The 10,583-nt window shown below is 42.6% G+C and overlaps 1 long non-coding RNA gene across 1 annotated transcript; it reads right to left on the bottom strand.

Annotated features, from left to right (window-relative positions):
• Window positions 1–1,808: 1,808 nt before the first annotated feature.
• On the bottom strand, window positions 1,809–10,127 carry LOC127009007 (uncharacterized). Its single transcript, XR_007761504.1, has 3 exons — window positions 7,257–10,127; window positions 6,969–7,221; window positions 1,809–6,873 (listed from the first exon to the last, which is right to left on the bottom strand). It is a non-coding gene; the product is annotated as an uncharacterized LOC127009007 (long non-coding RNA).
• Between the last annotated feature and the right edge of the window lie 456 nt (window positions 10,128–10,583).

Below are 10,583 nucleotides of genomic sequence, written 5' to 3'. Positions count from 1 at the left end.
GCAATCCTGATTTTTATCCTTATTCTTCTTAAACATATGATTCACACTTCTTTTATCTATTATTTTTTACTTTATCTTCTCTCGGATTCTTCATTAACTGTCAACAATGCTCACTTTTCTTTTTCGTCTCCATCTTTATCGTCTTTTCTGATACCTATTCCTCATTTCCTACTTTTAAGATTCCTCCTCCTTCTCCTTCTCCTCACCCACATCTTTTCATCCATTCCTTCTTTCTTTCATTTCTTCCATTCCATCTTCTTCCTTTCCCTCGCATAATTCTCCCTTTCCGCTATCTTTTCCTCTTCCTCCTCTTCATCCATATCTTTTCATCCATTCCTTCTTTCCTTTACTTCTTCCACCCATAACGTCCTCTCTCTCTCTCACCTAATTCTCCCTTTCCCTCATCTATTCCTCTTCCTCCTTCTCTTCACCCATATTTTTTTTCACTCCTCCTTTTCTTCCTCAATTTTTCATCTCTGAGAATCCACATCAAAGTCTGAGCTCCGTTGCCCCCCCCCCCCCCCCCCTCTCTCCACGCACCTTGCTATCTCTCCTCACCTCACCTCACCTGCCATCCACCTCAACCTGTACACTCATTAAGGCCACCACTTGTCTGTCCTACCTTCATACACCCATCCTCCTCCTCCTCCTCCTCCTCCTCCCCCTCTTCCTCCTCTTTTTCTTCCTTTTTTTATTAATTTTTCTCCTATTTCTCTTCTTTATCTCTCCATCTTATCCTTGTCTTGTTTACCTTTCTCCTCTTTTCTATTCCTTTCTCTTCTTTCTTCCTCTTTTTTTATACCTCCATCTTCTCTTTTTCTCCTTTCTTTCCTCTTCTCTCCTCTTCCTCCTCCTCCTTTTCGGTATTATCAAAGTTATTTTATTTCTTCCTTTCTTTACCTCCTATTTCTTTTCTTTCTCCTCTCTTCAGTTTGTTTTTCCTCTATATTTTCCGTTTGTTCCTTTGCTTCATATACTGCGTTTCCCATCTCTCTCTCTCTCTCTCTCTCTCTCTCTCTCTCTCTCTCTCTCTCTCTCGTTCCATATATATCCCTCCTCATAGCCTACGCGTACCAGCTTTTCTCTCCTCCTTCTCCTCCTCACCAGTCACTCTTCTCCGCATAACAAACAAGAAAGAACAATCCCCTTCCTCCACGTTCTGTTTACCTCCCTTTCAGACTCCTCCTTCCTCCTTCTCCTCCTCCACCTCCCTTCACTTTTTCTTCCCCTCCTTTTTCATTCTTCTAATTTTGCATGACATTTTCTTTTTCTTAACTTCATACTCCCTTCATCCTTACATTCTGCCTAACTTCATCTAGTGTTTTGTCCTTTCTCTCTCTTCCCTCCTGTCTTTCTCCATCAAATCTTCCTCTCCTCTATCTCCCCTTCTTTTCCTCATGTTTTCATTTCTTTCTTCTCTTGTTATTTCTTTCCCTCAGTTTATTTTCCTAATCTTCCATCTCTCCCTTTCTGTTTCTTTCTTGTTCTCTTGTATTCCTTCCCTCTTTCTATTAATTTTCCCTCATTCCTTCTAATTATCACTCAATCATCCTTTTTTTCTCCTTCATTCCTTCTAATTATCACTGTCATCTTTTCTATCTCCTTCAAGTCTTCTAATTATCACTCTCTCCCCTTTTTTCTCCTCCATTTCCTTTAATTTTCACCCTCATCCATCCCTTTCCCTTATTCTTTCTTATTTTTACACTCCTTTAATATTCTCCTTTCTTTTCCTGTCATCTCGTCTTCCTCCCTTATTCCCTCCTCCTTCCTTCCATCCTCCTCCTCCTTCCTCCTTCCTTATACACAGGACAGCAACAAGCAACAATAAACCGCCGCCTTCTCCCCCTCCTCCTCCTCCTCCACCACCACCATCACCATCACCACCATCACCACTATCACCGTCCCAACCGCCGCCGCCGCCGCTGTTTCTGGGCGGACGGCATCAAATAAAAAAGGGGACCCAGATCGATACCCTGAAGGACTCCATGACGGCCCGATTCAGGAAGGGGAAGAGGAAGGGTGAAGAGAAGTGAGAGAGAGGGAAGGGAGAAGAAGGGAAGGGGGAGAGGGAAGGGGGAGGGGATAGAGATGGGGTGAGAAAGGGGAAGGATGTGAATAAAGAGAGGTGAATAGAATAAAAGGGAAAAGAGAAGGAAAGGAGGAGAGGAGAAAGAGGGGAAAGGGATAGAGAAAGGGGAAGGATCTGGGTAAGCAGAGGTGAAGAGAATAAAAGGGAAGAGAGAAGGGAAGGAAAAAAGGAGGAAGAGAGGAATAAAAGGGGAAAGGATAAGGAGATAAAAAGGAGATGAGAGAAGAACGATGAGGAGAGAAAGAGATTAAGAGAGAGAGAGAGAGAGAGAGAGAGAGAGAGAGAGAGAGAGAGAGAGAGAGAGAGAGAGAGAGAGAGAAATGATGGAGAAATATGGAAGGAGGAGAGAAGGGGGAAGGAAAGAGAAGAAAAGGGTAAGAGGTGAAGAATGAAGGAAGAGAGGAGAAAACGAAGGGAGAGAAAGCCGTGATAGGTGAAGGATGAGGGAAGAAACAGAGGGTTGCAAGGGGGATAGAAGGGGGAGATGGGAAGAGGAAGGGAGAGAGGGGTAAGAGAGGGAGAATTCTTAGGGATGTATGAGGAGAGGAAAGGGCAAGGAGAGGCTAAGAAGTGGGTCAGGGTGAGAGGAAGTAAAGGGAGAAGGGGAGAAAGAGGAGAGGGAAGGGGAGGAGGAGGGGGAGGAGAGGGGAAGGGAGGAGTTAAGAGACCGTGGATGGACACAAACCAGCCTAGAGAGAGAGAGAGAGAGAGAGAGAGAGAGAGAGAGAGAGACGGGGGGGGTGGACGGAAGGAAGGGGACGGACGAAGGTGGGGAAAAGGGAGAGGAAGGGGAGGAGAGAGAGGAATGGAGGGGAGAAAGAGAAATGTTTGAGGAATGAATAAGCAGAGAGGGGAGGGAGTGAAAGGGGAGTAATGGAGAAGGGAGGGAGAGAAAAGGGAGGAAGGGAGAGGACAAACGTGGAGAGAGAATTTTAGAGAAGTATAGAGGGAAGAGAAGGAGAGGGGATGATAAAAAGAGAGAGAACAAGCATAAAGAGGGAATGAAAGGGAAGCAGAGTAAAGAGGGTGAGGCAAAGAGAGAAGAGAAGAGGGGAAGAAGAAAGGGAAGAAGGAAAATGCGATGAAAGCAGAGTGAGGAAAGTAAAGGGAAATAGGAGAAGCAGGAAGGAGGGGAAAGGAAAGGAAGAGAGGAGTGAAGTGCAAAGGAAAAGTGGTAAGGAGGAACAAGGAAGATAGGAAAGAAGGAAGGAAGGAAGAGCTGATGTCCGAGGAGGAAGAGCAGGAAAGGAAGAAGGAAGGAAGGAAGGAAGGAAGGAAGGAAGGAAGAAGGAAGGAAAAGTCAATGTCCGAGGAGAAGGAGGAGGAAGAACAGGAAAGGAAGAAGAAAGGAAGGAAGGAAGGAAGGAAGGAAGGAAGGAAAAGTCAATGTCCGAGGAGAAGGAGGAACAGGAAAAGAAGAAGAAAGGAAGGAAGGAAGGAAGGAAGGAAGGAAGGAAGAAAGGAAGGAAAATTCAATGTCCGAGGAGGAGGAGGAGTAACAGGAAAAGAAGAAGGAAGGAAGGAGGAAGAACAGAAAAGGAAGAAGGATGGAAGGAAGGAAGGAAGGAAGAAAGAAAGGAAGGAAGAGTCGATGTCCAAGGAGGAGGAGGAGGACGCTTCGTGACTCTCCCAGGGCAGAAGGATATCTTGATTGAATGATTACGAGCTGAGGAGAAAAGAAGGACGGCGGCGGCGGCGGCGGAGTAGATTGCACCAGCGCCTCAACCCGGGTCACGATGTTGCCGCCGGGGCCTGACAGATGGTGCTCGCTACCACCACCACCACACCACCACCACCAATAAGAACAATAACAACACCACCACCACCACTAACAACATCAACACCGACGCCATCCATAGCACTAACACCACCCGTAACGTAACACCACCATCACTAATACCACCACCATAACCAAGAAAAAGAACATCAACATCAACATACCACTACCTCCACCACCACTACCACGCACTTCCATCAATTCCCTCTTTCCTATCAAACATTTCCAAGAAGCTTCGTGTCCACAATGACTCACGATCTTTCTTTTTAGTTCAGTTTCTAGAGATTTACATTGCTTTCCCATGAATCTATTACTCGAGGTTTAATTATTTTTCCACGAACTTGTTACTGCATTACTTTCCCTCGATCATTACACCCAGATGACCTTTTTACTTTTTATTTTATTTTTTGGCATACCAGCAGGACCTTCCATTAGTCTTCACATAGCTAGCGTGATGGCGTATGTGTGTGTGTGTGTATGTATGTATGTATGTATGTGTGTGTGTGTGTGTGTGTGTGTGTGTGTGTGTGTGTGTGTGTGTGTGTGTGTGTGTGTGTGTGTGTGTGTGTGTGTGTGTGTTTCTCCGGATTGATCTGGTCTAGGTTCAACGTAAATCCAGGGCGTGAGGGTGAGGGTCAAAACAATAGTTCACTCGACTTTTGAGACTGAGCGCCACGTGGGGTTAATACAAGGCCTGGATAACATGTGGACAACTTATTTCTGGTCTGGGATTAAACTTGGAGAGAGCTTAATGACCCTGATGATATTTTTTCCATGAACCTCTTACTCATATTACTTCCCTTAATCACTTAACTCTCGTGACCTTAATTTTGGGGGCATGCAAAGAACATCTGCTAGCCTTCACAGAACTAGCTGAGCCTGGGATAGTACTTTGATAGCTTGGTATGAGTCTGATAACTCCTGAGGAACTTAAAATACGAGCCTGGGATAACACCTGGGAAAGTAATACGAATCTGGGCTGACAGCTAGATAAGTAAATGTAAGATCGGGACAACACCTGCACACCTGAAGAACTAATAAGAGTCTCAGCTAACGATTCAGTGCTCAGGTGTTCCAGGAATATAGAGAAAGCGCCTTACAATGAAACTAATTAAAGGTAAAGACGCAGGTAAACCGAAAGACCATACATTTAGAACTTAACGACTCAAAGGTAATACCTGAATAACTTAATAGGAGTCTCGGCTAACGATTAAGTGCTCACTGCTCAGGCGTTCCAGGAATATAATGAAAGCGCCTTGCAATGATAGGTAAGAGACGCAGGTAAACAGCAATACCACACACTTGGAGTTTAATAAATCTGGGATCTTAACATGAGTCTAGGATTACGAGTTTGTGTTCATGTCTTCCAGGTATAGTAAAAACGCCTTGCAACAAAACTAATTACAGGCAAGAGACGCAAGTATAAACAGAAAGAACATACACGCAGATCCAGTTCATAAAATAACACCTGAACAACTTGGGCCAACGACGATTTACTGCTTAGGTGTCCCAGGTGGAGTGAAAGAACCTTGCAATGAAACTAATGAAGGATAACAGACGTAGGTAAACACAAAGTCCATTTCCTCTTATCCGGTTCGTAAAACATCAATGCTACAATTATCAGACTATTTACAGTATCAGATTGGCTCCGTTATCTTCAGCATATTGGTCACTTTGGTCTGGGTCACCTGATATCACATGGCTCTTACTATCGATACTAGGATCACGTGTTATCTAATACAGTGTTTTCGCAGGACGTGATTGGTATATCTCCATTGGGTTTTTTCATGACACGTTATCTTCATCGATCACAAGGTTAGATTTTCCATATTACACAACACTGATTTAGGGAGTGTAATACCTCACTTTCACCTTTCACGGTATTTATCTTTGCCGCTTTAACATCACCTGGACACCATAACACCTCGGTTTCACTTTCCAGAACACGTTATCTTTAGCTTTAACTTACACACCTGGGTAGCATATCATTTCACTTTTAAAACACTTATATTTAGCACTAAAATACCTGGCTTTACCTATGGTTCACAACTTTATCTTAAGCTTCAACCATTACAGAACGCTCACATTCAGCTTAAACATATTCCACAGCTCCGATTTTTAGCTTTTAACATCACCTACGCAGCAAAATACCTCACTACCTATAATTTACAACACATATTTAGCCTCAGCATATTCCGCAACCCATATAACTAGCTTCAACATATTACAAAACCCATATATTTAGCTTCAACATATTACAAAACTCATATATTTAGCATCAATAAATTCCACAACTCCTATTTTTAACTTCAACAGCACCTGCGCAACACATACTAAACAAGAACGCTTTCACCTTCGACACCTGGCTTTCACGACGTCGCATTTATCGGTTTGGGTGTCGCATGGTTTTGAGGTCCCGCGAGCACTCAGGGGCTTTGGGTCGTATTTTAAGACACCATCGCTTCTCCCATCAACTATTTCTAAAGGTCAAAGAGGGGATCAATCGGGTTTTCATGAGTGTTTTTTAAGGTTCATGGCACAGAAGAAGGGTCAAACTACAACCAGGGTCATAAAACTACCCCTGGAAAGGCCTACAGCTCCTACGAAAGCCATGTCAAATATGTGAACTTGGGCGACAGAATGTTTTAAAATACGACCCTTTGGCAGACCGAGCCGCCCTGAGCCACTGCCTGAGCCCCTTATCGCCTTGTTTACAGGAGGCGTGTGGCAGTGTTTATCCTCAGTGGCACGGGCGGCGGGAGGACCTTCACGGCATGCCACTATAATGCTCTCACACCTTGACGCCGCTTAGAGGGAAGGTGCAGGTATTTTGGTTCACTAGATGCCTAACCATCAATACTAACTTAATCTAACCTAACTGACTAGATATCCTAACCTCGTCTAACCTAACAAGATATTCTAACTCAACCTAAATGACTTGATATCCTAACCTAACCTAACTAGATACCCTAACCTAACCTGACTAACGTAGATGTCCTAACTTAACCTAACTAGATACCAACCTAAATAACTTGATATCCTAACCTAACCTAACTAGATACCCTAACCTAACCTGACTAACGTAGATATCCTAACTTTAACCTAACCTAACTAATTTGATATCCTAACTTAACCTAACTAGATACTCTAACCTAACCTAAGTGACTAGATATCCTAACCTAGTCTAACCTAACTAACAAGATATTCTAACTTAACCTAAATAACTTGATATCCTAACCTAACCTAACTAGATACCCTAACCTAACCTGACTAACGTAGATATCCTAACTTTAACCTAACCTAACTAACGTAGATATCCTAACTTGACCTAACCTAACTAACGTAGATATCCTAACTTTAACCTAACCTAACTAACGTAGATATCCTAACTTTAACCTAACCTAACTAACGTAGATATCCTAACTTGACCTAACCTAACTAACGTAGATATCCTAGCCTATCATAACCGAACTAAGTAATTACCCTACCCTATCCTAACTTGACCTAACCTAAGTCAAGGGAAGGAATAGAAAGAAAAGACGAGAGGTGGGTAGGTCTTTCTTCTCTTAAATTTTCTCTCATCTCTCCTTTTTTTTCTCTTTCCTTCTTTTCCCCTTTTCTCTCTAAAGTGCCGTAGACTTCACTTAATATACGCTTTTACTTATCACCGTGTTATTTTGCTTTTAATGACACGAGAACATCAACGACTTCTTTTCCTCTATTTCTCTTTAAAGTGCCGTAGACTTCACTTAATATGCACTTTTACTTATCACTATGTTATTTTGCTTTTAATGACACGAGAACATCAACGAGGATAACTTGCCCTTCTACTAAAGACCTAAACCTTTTTCTTTCTTTTCCCTCAGGTAAGCACGAACGCCGGTAATGAGGTGAGGTATGGGAGCTTCCTTACCCCTCACTCTCCCTAGCCTACGATCCCACTCACCTCCATACACCCTCTCCTCTTTTACTTCCCTTCCCCACCCCGACACACACACCCTTACCTGTCTTTCCCTCTCCCTCCCCAACAGGTATTGACGCTTCCTTACCCCTCTTTATTCTCCCTCGCCTACGATCCCTCTCACCTCCATACACCCTCTCCTCTTTTACTTCCCTCCTCCACCTCGACACACGAACCCTTACCTGTCTTTCCCTCTCCCTCCCACACAGATATTGACGCTTCCTTACCCCTTTAACTTCCTCTCCCCTCTTTACTCCCCCCTCACACAAGCACCCTATACCTGTCTTCCTCTTCCCTTCACCCCACAGACATACCCTTCTTGTCTCTCCCTTTCTCCTCACAACATCCCCTCACCTCCCTTACTCTCCCCTTCCTCCCCACCCACACATACTCACCTGTCTTCCCCTTATCCCCAAAACACACCATACCTGTCTCCCTCACTTCCCCTCATACACGCATCCTTCCCCTCTCCCTCCCCCAACACAGATACCCTCACCTGTCTTTCCTTCTCCCCGAACATATGCAAGCCCACCTGTCCTCCCCTCCCCCGTAACACACCTGCACACCTGTTTTCTCCTCTCCCCTTCCTCACAAACACTCTCACACTCCTCCACACCATACTTACAACTACATCCATCCTCTATTTTCAACGCCCCCCCCACTCACACCTTTCACCCACTTCCCCTTACACACATCCCCCCCCTAACCGCACCTATCTTTACCTCTCTCTCCCTCGTCTCTATACACACCTGTCTTCTCTCTACACACCTGAATTCACAAACATAGATCAGAGGACGTCAAAAGCATATCTGATGTTCACTTTATATTTTCTTTCCCCAACGGTTCCGCATCTCATTACTACTACTACTACTACTACTACTACTACTACTACTACTATTATTGTTGTTATTATTATTATTTCACCAGTCGTCCTCGCTCGCTCAAACAAGAAATTCCGGCCTGATTATAATACCTATTTTTTTTGTGTTTGTTTTGGTTTTTCTCTCTCTCTCTCTCTCTCGTCTCCTTTGCCCTTGTGTCTCGAAGCAGGAAAAGACGAGTCGTAAATAAATTAATCGCTCTTCACTTATTGAGGGCAAAATGATGGAAAAAACAATCTTGGACACAGTATAGTAGTTAACGCTTCTTTTCCTGATGCGGAATTCCGAGGATGGATGTGTATTAAAGAAAAAAAAAATAGATAATATAAAAAAGATGAAACGAAGAAACTAAGAAGTGTCAGTGAATGTGGGTGTTGGGGTGAGGGATGAGGATAAAATGACAAAGAGAAAAAAAAGTGAGGAAGATGAGAAAAAAGGAAAAGAGAGAGGGTGAAGGAATAAAGATTAGAGGATGAACAAAGAGAGAAAGGGAGAAAGGGAAATTGAAAAAGGGGGGTGTAAGAACGATGATAAAAGTAAGAAAATAAAGAAAGAGGAAGAAGAGAAAAATAGGAAAAAAGAGACGGTTTGGGAATGCAGTTAAAAGGGTGAGTAGAGAAAGAAAAGAAAGAGAAAATAGAAAGAGAGAGGGAGTAGGAATGAGAATAAAAGGATAAGCGCAGAAAAAAAAGGAGGGAAAAATAGAAAAAAAAAGAATAGAGGGTGAAGGAATGAGTAAAAGAGGAACAGAACAGAAAGAAAAGAGGAGAGGAGGAAGAGAAACCAGGAAAAGAGGAAGGGTTTAGGAATGAAGTTAAAAGAATGAACACAAAAAGAAAGGAATATAAGAAAAGAGGAAAAGGAAACAAGATATGACAAAGAGTTTAGGAATGAAGTTAAAAGGATGAACACAAAAAGAAAGGAATATAAGAAAAGAGGAAAAGGAAACAAGTTGTGACAAAGAGTTTAGGAATGAAGTTAAAAGGATGAACACAAAAAGAAAGGAATATAAGAAAAGAGGAAAAGGAAACAAGATATGACAAAGAATTTAGGAATGAAGTTAAAAGGATGAACACAAAAAGAAAGGAATATAAGAAAAGAGGAAAAGGAAACAAGTTGTGACAAAGAGTTTAGGAATGAAGTTAAAAGGATGAACACAAAAAGAAAGGAATAAAGGAAGTGAGGAGGGGTAAGCGAGGTATGAGAAAGAGATAAGGAATGAAGTTAAAAGGATGAACACAAAAATAAAGGAATAAAGGAAGAGAGGAGAGGTAAACGAGGTATGAGAAAGAGATAAGGAATGAAGTTAAAAGGATGAACACAAAAAAGAAAGGAAGATAAGAAGAGAAGGAAACAAGATATGAGAAAAAGTTAAAGAATGAAGTCAAAAGAATGAACACAAAAAGTAAGGAAGAGTGGAGGAAGAGAGGAGGGGTAAACGAGGTATGAGAAAGAGATAAGGAATGAAGTTAAAAAGATGAACACAAAAAAGAAAGGAAGATAAGAAGAGAAGGAAACAAGATATGAGAAAAAGTTAAAGAATGAAGTCAAAAGAATGAACACAAAAAGTAAGGAAGAGTGGAGGAAGAGAGGAGGGGTAAACGAGGTATGAGAAAGAGATAAGGAATGAACTTAAAAGGATGAACACAAAAAAGAAAGGAAGATAAGAAGAGGAGAAGGAAACAAGATATGAGAAAAAGTTAAAGAATGAAGTTACAAGAATGAACACAAAAAGTAACGAAGAGTGGAGGAAGGTAGGTACAACAGGAAAAGAGAGAGGGTTGGTTTGTACACCTGGCATAAACACCTGTGTCTGGCCGGGGCACGCTACACCTGTGGGCGGTAACGAACACCTGTGCCGCCAGAGTCTGCTTG

The sequence above is a fragment of the Eriocheir sinensis genome, chromosome 39 (assembly GCF_024679095.1).
Source record: "Eriocheir sinensis breed Jianghai 21 chromosome 39, ASM2467909v1, whole genome shotgun sequence".
NCBI lineage: Eukaryota > Metazoa > Arthropoda > Malacostraca > Decapoda > Varunidae > Eriocheir > Eriocheir sinensis.
Note: the sequence above shows the minus strand (reverse complement) of the source record. Positions and strands in the feature narration are given on the sequence as shown.